A 12,162-nucleotide genomic window follows, 5' to 3' on the forward strand; every position below is an offset into this window, starting at 1 on the left:
ACTTCTTGAAGACGCAAGATATGCTTTTATTTTTCTTTCAGATCGAGATTAAGTTCCTACTTTTTCACTTCTCTCATTCCCTGAAGAGGTCAAAATTTTTCTTTACTTACCAAGATAATCTGAATACTCTCAAAAGCAAAGCTGATAAGTTTAGTTTGCCTTCAAATAGATTCAGTTTGTGAGTACCTTGGTACTGGAAATGAGTGCAGGTACTCTTATAATATTGAAAACACTTGCATAACAAGTCCTTAACTTTATACATAAGTCCATGTTTATTGTACATTAACTTTATGCATAAGTCCAGCTAATGTGTATTAGATGGTAGGAACATAAGCAGCTATAATCTGTCTTCCAGAAGTTTGCAGTCTATCAACGTATGTAGACTCGAAGGCTATGAAGGAAAATTATACTTCATTTCCATCTTCATGATTCTTTGCAGAGGGACATAAGTAATGTAGCAGTCTTGGCTTCTGTGAACTTGTCTTTTTCTAGTTTATTCTTTCCTTTGCTCCCCCTCCCTTTCAGGATGGACCTGTCTGCTCTGATCTTCTGCCTCCAACTGAAAAGTAAGGGAGGTTTAGGGTCTCCTTGGTCTCCAGCATTAGGATGACTGCATGCGCCTGTCTTAAGTGTGTAATTCATGGTAGGCAGAGATTGACACCATGACTCTGAGCTACATTCCGAGTCCCATCCCTTATGCTTCTTCCTAGTTGATCCTTATCAGCTTGAGTCTCCTGTCTCGCTCAGTTAATTAAGAATTTGGATGGGAAAGAAGATGCTAGTATGGTCCCCTTAAATGTCAGCACTAAGCATCAGAGTTGACTCTTATACTGAGGAAACTGATAAAGTCCAATGTCTGTACCAGTGGTTTGAAATTCCATCAAGTAGGAGGATTGTAGTGAGCTAGGAGAACTGAATCTTCTTTCTTTCATGTTGTCTTTAGAGAGCAGGTTTGCTTGTATCTATTTCACTTACTAGATTTCCACACACAAACAATTATGAAGTTAAAGGAGTTTAAGAACTAGTGCTGGAGGCATGTCACTTTTAAACATTTTGGATCACAGTTCACAGTAATAATTACCTTTTATCTACATAATGTACTGTATATATGTGTATACATACCCATCTCCACTCCATTCTGTTTTGCTCTATTCTGTTCTGTTTATTCCTATCCATATTATTCTCTTTGCCTTCCTTCCTCTCCTTCCATTCTATTTTCCATTCCATTCCCTTCCATTATGCTGCATTTTATTACTTTCTGTTCTATTCCCTCCTTTCTAGTCCACTCCTTTCCCTCCCCCCTTCCATTCCTCTCTTTTCCAGGCCATTCTTTCTATTAGCTTCCTTTTCATCCCTCTCTGTTCCATCCCCTACTTTTCCTATCTCTTCCATTCCACACCCCCTCCCATTCCATTCTGTCTTTCAATTCTATTCCCCTTCTATTTCTCTTCCTCTTATTCTAGTCCTCTCCTTTATATAACATTCCATTTCTTTCCTATCTATACCATCAGAAAAAATGGTTACAACTCACTAACTTGCTCTAAAACCACTCACGAAGTATGAGAAATTCTGCCTCAGAATGTGTCTTTTTTGCCAAAAGCATGTTGCTCTGACCGTCTCCTGTCTGTCAGTAATCTAACTTTTCTCTTGCTGGTATCTCTTTTCCTTTATGTGACTTGTTTCTTCTGAAATTTAATATATGTTTTTTTGAATGAAAAATTAAGCTTAAGAGTACAATGAAATTAAGGTCCTGTTGAAGAGTGTATTTTTTCATCATTGCTATTATTGCCAAGAATTTTAAAAAATAACAGAGTAATATATTATGTTCCAAACTTGAACATTACTAATAAACAAAAGTATTACTTTCCTTTTTTGTTTTGCTTAATGGGGTAAGTTTTTGTCAAATCTTGGTAGTAAACAAAAATGAGAAAAAAGACTCAAGTTCTTAGAATTTATACTGAGTGTTTCTTTCACATAAAAATATTCACTAGATTAATTTTAGGATGAATTATTTATATGAGTTGAGTCATCATCACCATCCCACTCTTGACAGTGTGACATCTAGGAAATGACAGTTTTTTTAATATTTAATTTCTTAATTTGTATATATTTTACATCAGGCATAGTTCCTGAAGAATTTCCACCACCAGTTCACTCGTGCACCATCATCTTAGTCCCTGTGCTCTTCCTGTCCTTGTTTGGTGCCCTATCCTTCCTCCTCCCCTGCAGAATGTCTCTGGTTTATAGTTGTTTATTTTATCTTTTTATTGTTTATTTCCCCCCTGATCCCTCATTTGGTTTCCTTATATTCTTCCTATAAGTGAAACCATCTGGTATTTTTCTTTTTCTTTTTAACTTAATCCCATCTAACTCCATCCATGTTGCCACAAATGGCATTAGATTATCTTTTTTAGATTATCTTTTTTTTTTAGTATTCCATTGTGTATATGTACCACACCGTCTTGACCCAGTCCTCTATTTTGGGAGATTTGGGTTGTTTCCATATCTTACCTATTATAAACAGTGCTGCAGTAAAGATCAGGTGCAGGGATCCTTTTGATTTAATGCTTTTGCATCCATTAGGTAGACCCGTAGCAGTGGAATTGCTGGGACAAGTGCAGCTCCATAGTTAGTAACCTAAGGAGCCTCCACACTACTTTCTACAGGAGATGGACTAGTTTGTACTCCCACCAGCAGTGTAGGAGAGATCTTTTGTTTTGCCACATCCTCACCGACATTTGTTGTTAATTTTTTTAATATGTGCCATTCTTACTGGTATTAGGTGGTATCTCATTGTGGTTTTGATTTGCATTTCCCTGATTATGAGGGATAGTGAACACTTTTTCCATTGGTCATTTGCATTTCCTCTATTGCCCGTTTTTTGACTGCATTATTTACTTTGTTTTTCTTAAGTCGTTTGAGTTCTTTGTACATCTTTGTGATCAATCCCTTATCAGTTGTGTGAAATGCAAACATTTCTCCCATTCAGTAGGGTTGTCTCATAGTTTTGGTTAATGCCTCTTTTACTGAACAGGCTTTTTTAAATTTGCTGTAGTCCCTGTTGTTTATCTTTTCCTTCATTGTCTTTGCTGGAAGTGACAGTCTTGATGGAAGCTGTGGGCAAAATCATTTTTGTGCTTGAGTTAGTTCCTGGACTATATAGGTCTGGGTGGGGAGCTGAGGAACAGCACTGGACAGACAGTGATATCAGGAGCAGGAAAGTCCACAGGGATGTGATATGGAAGTAAGGAAAGGATGTAAACGAACAGAAAGCAAATGGGCTCCTTCCTGATGTATTTCCAGCCCAGCTCTGTACTCCAGTCTGTGAGGCTGACTTCAAAGCTGTACACTGAGGAGTCAACCCATTACTTAACTTTTGTCTTCAAAACAAACATCTGGGCCTCCCTGGTGGTGCAGCAGGTTAAAGCACAGCATTATGAAGTTAAAGCCATTTCAGCATGAGTTCGATTCCCGGCCAGGGAGGTGACCCACATGGCCGATCCTGTCCGCTGCTTCCCTCAGCAGTGCACTTTGTCAATCAGCCTGTTCTGCTCCCCACTCTGTCTCTGGTGAATCCTCTCACTGCCCCTACATCTCTGGCCTGTACCCCAGCTCTGTATGGATAAATAAATAAATCCTTAAAAAAAAAACCAAAAAACCGAACATCTCGTTCTGATGAGGGGCAAATGGTTTGCCCACAGATGGAGGGAGAGAAATACACCCACCCACCAACCTGCCCTCACTAGATGCCACGTTGAGAGTCCTCTTTACTGCCTCCCTCAAGTCACTGCTTGTTTGCTTTCAAAGGGCAGCAGAAATAGGCAAACACAGGTGCTGGCTGCTTGGCGGCCCGGCCTCTCTTCCAGATTCAGGTTCTCCCCAGATGGCACTGGCCAGTAACCACAAGAATGAAGATCTAATCAGCCAAGTGCTGGCTCTCTGCCTCCCTTTAACTAGTTTTATTCAGCTTCACCATTGTTGACAATAAAACACAAGCGAGCCTTCAGTTTCTTGCCTGCTGGTCCCAAAGCCAGCAAGTGCTGCAGGCTCGCTGACTTGCCATTGAGTGGAGTCGTGGAAGGAATGCTTGCCTCCAGTCAGCAGGCCTGGCAGCTTTTCTGGGTTTTACACCAACACCCTAAGCTGATCTCCGAGTCTCCTTGGGCCTTATTTCAAATGGACATGCTCACCCCCAATATTTCCAAGCTTTGTAATTGTTAATCTGAAGGATTTACCAGGGTTGAAAGCAGATGAGGCTAAATGAAATTCAGGGCTCTTTCTTGCATTCAACATGATTAGACGGTGTCCTGGAGCAGGTAAGGAACAGGAGATATAAAGCTGGATGGATAGGTTTCTGGTGACTAGGAGGGAAAAAGGGAAGGAGAGAGAGGCAGAGACTCCTTTCCTCAGAGCTTGTCCTCCACTTAGGAAGTGAAGTAACAGGAAGTACTGACGTCAGTAGTACTGATGAATAGTGAGGATTCCTTTAGGAAGCTTAGCTACTACCTCTCATGTTCCCAAATTACCTGACATTTCTAGCCTTGGCAAAGGAACAGCAGTGTTTGGAACCAAACATATCTCAGTCATAGCCAGTGTAGGCCTGTGTCTCACAACCAGTGGTGATACTCTGTCATGGAGCTAGGTAAGGCCCCAGGTTGTTGTAACTTTATATCCTGAAGTTTAACTCCTTCACAGTCTAAACATAATGGGTTTTGGAGTCAGAGTTAAACTGACTTACAACAAAAAGTAGTGAATGCATGCTTTTCTTCTGTATCTCTGAGAAAGGACAGTATGTGTCTTTATTGAGTAAAAGCTCTTGGAAAACTCTGTACTTCCTTTCTGTAAATACTGAGTTTCTCTGCCAGCCGCTTTGGAGGACGCTAGAGGCTGGCCTTGGTATAGCGTGGGCAAGACCTGGAGCAAAAAGGAGGGTAAGCAGTTCAAGGCTTGGAGTCTTGCCCTACGGGTGGGTGAGCAGCTGGGGCAGGTCCAGGCAGGGCTCTGAAAGTCTATCATTTGAGAAATCACCCCACCAGGGCACCACCTCAGCGACACTCCATTAGTCAGGATGCCTGCTCTACCAGCTGAAGTCATTTGGGGCTGACAGCTTCTCAGGACTTCCTGAGCCCAGTGTTCATGACTGCATTCCTGCCTCAGGCCAAGAGACTCACCTCACTTTAACAGAGAGGCAGGAACTGGAAGACTCTGGACTAACGTTTTACTCACACTATAATGGTTTCCTGAAAATGGAGACTTTGCCTTGGCTTCTGGACTCAGTTCTCCTCCCACATATCACAGCTCCTCATCAGCCATGGAAAGAAGCATGGACCCAAAATGAACCACCAGCCAGGTCCACAAAGTTCAGGGGGGAACACCCACAGCCCATGTAGAAAGTTTGAAGTAAGTCTATGTCCATGGTTCTGGAAACTTATCTGTGATACAGTTGCCAGAAGGGCCCTTCAAGTTGTGTTATTCTTAGCATTTCTCAGGGCAGCCTTTGCAAAGGCAAATTCTCTCTGCCTGCAAGTTATTGAGGTCACCCAAAGATAGCAGTTTCAGAGAAGCTAAGAAGAAAAAATGTGTTTAGTGCATTTTCTCACTCCTTTTTTTCTCACTCCTCTTTTCCTCCATCTCCTCAGAAGCCCCCTCTGTTCCCATCATAGCCAGGTATCTTCTGTTTTTCACTCTCCCTGCATACAAAGAAACCTCCATGGTACCCTGCACCTACCTTTCCTAAGATTCCCTCATCCTGGATCTCATTTGCTGTTCTTTATCAAAGCTGACAAATCCGTCAGAGAATAAAGTGAATGTGATAAATGAATTCATAATAAAGTATAAAAGAGGATGGTTGCAAGTTACCAGTTACAAAGAGTATGGCCTATTAAAAGTTGCAGTCAAAACACATATCATAAAATTCACCATTTATCCATGTAAAAGCGTATAGTTTAGTGCTGTTACAGATAAGCATATTGTTGCGAAGATGCATTTTTTTCTTTTTCTCTAAATCGTGCTTATTGAGATAATGCAGGTTTACATTTTTGTGTCTATTTGAAGGGTCTACCATGATGCATTGGGCCCTTCCCTCCCCATGCTCCTCCCACCTCCGCTTGCTCTGTTGCTCAGTCTTGCGGTCAGATGTGAAGAGATTTTTGTTGGTTTGGCTTTGACTGACCCTGTTTTATGTTTCTCTGTATTCCACATATAAGTTAGACCATCCTGTGTTTGCACAGTGATACACCCATTAAGCAACAATTTCCAGTGTCCTTCCATCTCCCCAAACAACCGTTCCATTGTCTATCTCTATGAATTTGACTGTTTTAGATACCTCATATAAATGGAAACTGTGCAGCATTTGACCTTGGCTGACTGGCTCAGGGTTTGTCTGCTGTAATTAGAATATGACAGAATTTCCTCCTCCTTTATTTTTTTTTTAAGACTACCTAGTCATTAGGGTTCCATTGTTTGAAGAGGCCATATTTTGGTTCTTTCGTTCTGTCCACCTTTTGGCTATTATGAAGAATGCTTTGGTGTGTGAATATGTTACAATTATTTTGAATATAGACCAGAAATCATTGTGCTGAGTTGCATGTTCATTCTGTTTTTCATTTGTAAGGAATTGCCAGACTGCCTTCCAGAGCAGTTCCACTACTTTACCACCCCGCTGACTTGGTTATTGCATTTTGTTTGTTTTGTTGTTATTGTTGTTACTACAAGGCTTCAGTACAAATTAAGATAGTGCTGATTTCAGGCTCTAGCACAGGCCATGGGGAGTTACTAGGTGCTTTGGATAGATCCTTTTTGCATCCTTCTAGTCATATAATGCAGACCTCAGCAGAATCTTTATATGTCAAAAGGAGTGAAAACTCAGTGTCCTGGAAATCTTGATAAGATGACCTTCTCTATATGCCATTATGCAATTGAGAGAATTCTGCAAATAGAGTCTTCATTGGCCTCGTGTCTGGCTTAGAGGTTCTGCTTATGTTATGGATTTTTATTTTAAACTTTCCTGACTGTACAATCTTGTTTTGTTCCACATGAACACAGACATTGGACTGATTCTCTTTTCTCAATTTTAAAGCCACTCACTCAAAGTTTTTCTTTATGCAGCAGATTTCACTGTGATTTTGAGCATCAGTTTACACTGCAGAGAAGCGAGCTATTTAAAATGGAGTGTTAATACTCCCACTCTCCAAGTTCTTTGAAGCAAACCTCCCTCATATCTTTGTTTGCCCTGCTGTCAGCTCCTTGATACAACTCCACATTCACCGCTCTACGTGCTCTTTTCCCTCCCCCCTCTAATTTTATACCTGAATCCCTTTTAACACCTAGTTAGCCAGGGCTCTTGCCATATCAACTAGAATCACGTGGGGCTGCATCTCAGTTCTGCATCTCAGGTTCACGGATTCTGTCCTTCCCCAAGACCAACAGGCTTTTCTACTCTTAATAGAGAGATAAGAAATGAAAACTGAGCCAAAAACTTGTCTCGAACTGTAATAGTTTCCTGAAACTAGAGACTTTGCCTCAACCCCTCCACCCCACCTCCTTCCACACGCCACTGTTCCTGGGGTGCCAAGTTCTTCTTTCTCTATTGTGCACTACAAATCAGCCCACCTCAGAACTCCATTGCATCTCCTCTTGCCAAACCCATACCTCAGAATGTTCACCTAAATGAAATACTCATTTTCTATTTACAAACTCAAGATGAGTAGAGATCTTTAGTTTTCATATTTCATGTCTACTCACTTTCCTTGAGGAAGGAACGATTTGAAATTACATTTATTTTTTCTTTTATACTCATCCAATCACTACAATTTAGTATTGCTGAAAATTGTTCTGTGTGTATGCATTTGGGAAAACTTCTGGGGAATTTGAGCAACAAAATAAAGATAGAATTCTGACAAAGGTGTTTTCCTTCTTTTCTCCTTTCAGCTCAAGTCAAGAGTAACTGTGGCTAAAGTTACAAGTGTTTCCAAAAGCTATTTGGCTCTGCTATTTGGCTCTGTTTATTTCAAGGATTCTCTAGGGAGTTAAACTTCCAGAGTCTTCATGATGTTGGCTTTCTAATTCAGGCAACAGTTTTGTGCCTGATTCTCACACTGTGATGGCTGTTTGGGGCAGGAGGCTAATAGGGATGTTAGCCTTGAGCGCTCTCAGTTGTAATACTCATTGATCTCACCTGCCCCATCGAGACGCTGCCCCCTCTCTCCACACAGCTGTCTGCAGGCAGTCAGGCCTGAAACCAGAAGGTTGTTATAGCAGTCACACTTAGAGGCTTCCTCTTACTATACGTGGTAGGTTGGAAATAGTATCACAAAGCTAATCTTGTAATCCTTTTCTTCCTCAACAGAGAGGAGTGGAAGTCTGTGGGCTAGAGAAATGTAGGCAGCTGGGGCTTGAATTCCAAGTGCCAGTGGGGTAGACACAACTTCTCCTGTGTTGTTTCACCGGTCCTTCAGTGTTAAGAATGACAAAGTCCAAAGGCAGATGAAGAGTGCCAGTGAGGCAGACTGGAGAGGTCACTGGGGCAGGAGAACATATCAGAGGTAGAAAAAAATTAAAAGACACATTATATCGCTATAGGTTGATAGTTTGATGACTAACAACAATTTATGTATAAACATGGCTCTGAAATATTCTATTTACCTCGAAAGAGGTTGCAAATAGGGTAGAGTAATAGCAATCATTCTCTTGTAGCAGGCTGCCTGTATTTTGGGGATGGAGCATGCTCTTTCTGACAATCTCATTTCTACCTGAAATATTCTTCCTGGTTTTCTACCACTCCCCATTCTCCCATGTCATCTGGATTAATTCCACTAGACCTTCATATTTCAGTATAGGTGACATTTCCTGTGGGAAAGTTCCTTGACCCTAGGAGACTCTGTGAGATGTTCCCTTTATGTTGTAAAACTTATAATTGATGACAGTAATTGTATCTATACTTACCTTTCTTAACATGAAAGACTAGGGTCTGTGTATTGTTCATCATTGTACCCGCAGTATCTAGCTCCTGGAATATAAAAGCAATATATAAATATTTGTTGGAAAAAAAGAGAGATACTTAAATGGGAAGTAGAAAAGAGAAAATATTTTTTTTTAATATAAACAAAATCCAAATCTTTCCTTGGATATTTTCTATGTGGAAAATCTATTTTAGGATTTCTTAAAATATGAGTTAATTGTTGCTATGGAAAAATGCTTTATGAAGTATTGAATCTTTGGAGAGTCAACCAAATAAAGTTGAAATATCCTGTGGAAGAAGAATACAGCAGAAAATTTTTTCCCCCAAAGGCCCAACTTGTTCCCAAAGGCCCAACTTGATTTTATATCTGTGACCACTGGGTTATAGAATCTTGATTATCATCAACACTAAAATAACTGAAAGCTTTACTATGAAAGAATCAGGCCCTAAGAGTATCTCAGTCACTCTTCTACATGATATGTAAGTGATATACCTATCTGGTATAAGGTGCATATTGGCATAAAAAATTTATAGATTAGTGATTCATATTTTTTTTCATTGAACAGATCTCATTATATTTTTGGTATGTAGTGTTCATAAGACCTCATGATATAGAATTACTTTGGGTCAATTATTTTTTTAAATGGTTAATATAGACTCTTAGAAATAAGGTCTGGTTATTACTCATTCCATTATTGTGGCTAGTATTTCAAAATGGTCATTCTGTAGTGGTTAATTTTGACCCTGACATAGATCCTAAGTACAGACCTAAAAACATTTATGTTATTACTCCCAGGTGGAAATAAGAGAGAAAATTAAGAATAACAATGGCAATACATTAGGATTTTGGGGCCATCATTTGATAATTCTTATTAGTAAATTTTATTTTTTTACCTGTAAACATGTCAAGCATACAAAAAAGACAGTAACATTTCCCTTGAACTTTTGCCTTTACCTTAATTTAGTATTTTTCATTTAGGGTGACTTTTCCTTTTTGATTTGTGTAAAATTATCAGAAAACATTATTATTTTATCTGAATAAAGTATGATTTCTGAGATGGCCATGAAATATTTTCTATGAAAAGTTTCAGAATAAGATTGCGGTTATATATAGTCTCTCAAATATATACTATTTGATTTTATGTACCAGGATTAGAAAACAAAAACTCCCATACATTCTAGAACCACCAGTGAGATGCTAGGGTGAATAATTTACTCAAAATATTTTCCCGTTATATGAACGTATTTCCCTTTTAAAAACAGGTAAAGGCTAATCTTGACACATCAAAGACTCATGGGACAAGCAAATTATCAGTTGTTCTGAACTCAGAATCAGAACTCTGGGCTCTAAATTTGCAAATTATAACATCCCATCCTTAATAAGTTTGATGAAATAATATTACATTTTGTTTTTTAATTAACATATTTGTTAAATATTTATGGAAATATAAACATCTCTGCATAGACCAGGAACTGTGTTAGGAGCTGACTGAGGTCAATGATTTAATTGTGGCATTGGCATCTGCTGTATCCTCTAGCATGATTTTCCATCCACTACTATGGTAGACTGACTCTTGGTGTAGAAGTGCTATAAGCTGAAATATAGACTTGTTCTTCATCTTATTAGCATGGAGAAAGTAGGAACTACCTCACTGGGTTGTTGTGAAATTTAATTGTCTCAATATATGTAACGTGTTAGGGCTGCAGTAAATGTCAAGTAATGAGAGATCTGCACATTTCAACAAAACTGTAAAAAAGAAAAATCAGGGCCCTCCCTGGTGGTGCAGCAGGTTAAAGTACAGCACTAAGAAGCTAAAGCCACTTCAGCATGAATTTGATCCCCGCCCCAGAGGTGACCCACATGGTATGGCAGACGTCTCCTGACCCACCGGCCACTCCCCTCAGCAATGTGCTTCACGATGCCTGTTCTGCATCCCACTCTGTGTCTGGTGAATCCTCTTACCACCCCTGCACCTCTGGCTTGTACCTCGGAGATCTTACAGTGTCATTATTTACCTAACAGTTTAATCTCCTCATTTTAAACTTGAGGAATCTGATTCTTAGTGAAGTTAAGTAGCTTATTCAAGATTGCAACTTACTCTGTTGTTACTAGGAAGAACAGTAGAACTAAGATCTCTTGATTTCTACCTCATTGAATCATTCACTGTAGTGGCTGCTAGAGAAGTTGCAGGTTTGGGGGATAACAAGCATACATGTGCCAAGCACATGGCAGGGACTCAATAATCATTTATTGCAATAGGAGTGAACAGTGAACACCACCATTACCTGAAGGAAAAATTCTAACAGTGTAAGAACTTTTCAAAATTCAATGACACACAGTGGAATGTTTTTATTCCAATTGAGCATGGAATGATTTCATAAAGATATATTGACTGGATGTTTATGGATGGTGTCATTGACTCCATGGAAAACACATGCCATGAAAACAACTTTACCATTGTTGATTGGAAGTGTTCTGTGACCTACTTAACAGACATCAGCCATGAAACATGTTCCCTCTGGCAGCAGTTTACAAGATTATTAGAAGAATTTTCTTGGTTATGGAGATTTGGAAACAAGCAAAAAAAAAAAAAATCTTCCTAATTTCAGCCTTACCTTTTTAGTCATAGAAAGGATCTAGGAGTTGTGAACCAGTAGCAAGTTCTCAATATATTCCTGTAGAAAGCATCCAGAGAGCTTAAGCTGTACCATGTACACACATCAACAGTGTCCTAATGACACACACAGTGTTTTTTTTTTTAATTCTTAAAATTAATTTATTATATTTTTTATTTTTTTTACATAATTCTTTATTTTGTGCACATTCATCTGAACCACACAGTGTTTAACCCAGTATTTAGAGAAAAAGGTCCCGATAGCTTGCTGTGGGGCCAAAAAGGAGAATAACTTTCCTTCTTCTCTTTGTGCTTGTCTCTCCTCATATCTCCAAGATCACACAAGGCTCTTGAGTTACCCTCTGGTATTTTTTGAGATCAGCCTCAGTTACTGCCTAAAAAGCTACATACCTCTTTCAATGTCTTAATCATAGAATTGAAGATAGGTGTGAAATCACCAGCTAAACAAGCTGTTGGCTTTAGATGTGCAATTTTCCATCTTAGGAAGAGAAAGAAAAGGAAACAAGGTATAAAGAAAGCACAGTGAAATGAAGATCAATATAAACTATATTTGGGTGAGGATCCATT

The sequence above is a fragment of the Condylura cristata genome, unplaced genomic scaffold (genome assembly GCF_000260355.1).
Source record: "Condylura cristata isolate star-nosed mole 26May11 unplaced genomic scaffold, ConCri1.0 scaffold00004, whole genome shotgun sequence".
Taxonomy (NCBI): Eukaryota; Metazoa; Chordata; class Mammalia; order Eulipotyphla; family Talpidae; genus Condylura; species Condylura cristata.